Consider the following 1,620-nt stretch of genomic DNA (forward strand, 5'->3'; position numbering starts at 1 on the left):
TTGATGGAGCCTGTTATTACAGCCAGTCAATTTGACAATTGTGCATTTGGCAGGTCACGGAAACGTGATTTCCCATATATTGTCGAGACTCGAAAAGCATAGGGATACGTTCGGTCTTGAGTCTTCTAGTTCCTGAATTTAAAAGTGGTTTTGCAAGTTTGCACCTGTATAGTCAGTGTCGTGTATATTTGACTTTTAGAATGCTAAACAGTTTTTTTGAGGGGTTTTAAAAATGAAGCCATCAACAGACTACTGAGTTTCATTTTTCTTTGATGGTGTAGATCTGAACGAAAAAAAACGTGAATTGTTGGAGAAACTCATCAGGCCTGGCAACATCTGTCGAGACAAACCGAGTTAAAGTTTCAGATCGACAGAACACGTCAGTTATACACTTCCTTACTGTAATGCTCGGAAAATAATCAGTCTTATCTGTCGACTCAGGATATTTATCAAAAAAACTCAATGGCTCACAGATGTCACCTTTAAAAATATAAAAGGACTTTATTGGCTGTAATGCTGCCTCCGTTGCTCTCAGCTGGTAAAAGGCTGTGCTTAAATGATTGCCTTTTCTCGTTTCCTTCCTGTCAGTTTGCAGCAATGTCTAATGGAGAATTGTTTCTTTCAGTATCTAACTCAGCACGTATCTACATTTGTCTCTCTTTGTCTCTGTGTATCCACCTCACCCTCTTTCTTTTTCACATTCTCCAACACTCTGTCTGTCCATACAGCTCATTACCTATTTATGCTCGATAAAAAGTCTGACATTTCGGGACAGTTTGAGTGTGCAGCTGATGAGAAGTTTTTTGCTCATTGACTGGAGTGTGCAGATCTGGCCTCACATTCTCTGGATAATGTGTCTGTCAATTCGATCTCAGGTCAGGCGACTTTTCTTCCTCAATCATTTGTGACTGTTTCGAATTCAAAGTAGAATTCTGAATCCACCATAAGAAAAAAAAACGCAAGTATACTACAACTAAAGAATCCCAACGATGTATATACTGTTGGTTTAAATGAATGATGGTTGACATCAGAGAATGAGAGTGATCAGCTGGTGGTGTCTCCGTCATTACCACAAAGTTCTCTGGCAAATCCGCAACACCTCCTGCGTAATCTCGTTATTCCGACCAAACTGGGAATGAAGGACGGGGAAAAAGAGGAAAAAAGGCTTGTTGAATAACGGAAAGAAACCACAGACTTAATTGATAGTTCGGAACTAAGAGGAACAGCCACTGTTGTAACTTAACCTGGATCTCCAAATGTCCAAGTCGACACTGACTTGGTTAACACGGCATTTGTAAAGAGTTGAAACACCAGGATCAAATACTTATGCAACAAGCAGGCACCGCTGGGAATTGAACCCAGGATGACCTGTTTACTAGACAGGCGCTTTAACCAACTAAGCCACGGCGCCGCACGTTTGATTCATTTGCACATCCATACGTGAAGTTGGTTAACCACTTTTTCACAGGACTTGGAAATGTGTTTTCGGAATAATGTTGTTCACAGAGAATTGCAATCAGTCCTCGAATTTAAAAATTCAGACAGTTTACATTTGAACATTCTACACTGAAAAGGCATAGAAAAAGATAATCTCCCCTTGCATTAATTTCAAACTGATAC

The 1,620-nt window shown here is 40.0% G+C and overlaps 1 non-coding gene across 1 annotated transcript; it reads right to left on the reverse strand.

The window, feature by feature from the left end:
* Window positions 1-1,337: 1,337 nt before the first annotated feature.
* Window positions 1,338-1,411, reverse strand: trnat-agu (transfer RNA threonine (anticodon AGU)). Its single transcript has one exon. It is a non-coding gene; the product is annotated as a tRNA-Thr (tRNA).
* Window positions 1,412-1,620: the final 209 nt, after the last annotated feature.

This window comes from Chiloscyllium punctatum, chromosome 35 (assembly GCF_047496795.1).
Source record: "Chiloscyllium punctatum isolate Juve2018m chromosome 35, sChiPun1.3, whole genome shotgun sequence".
Taxonomy (NCBI): Eukaryota; Metazoa; Chordata; class Chondrichthyes; order Orectolobiformes; family Hemiscylliidae; genus Chiloscyllium; species Chiloscyllium punctatum.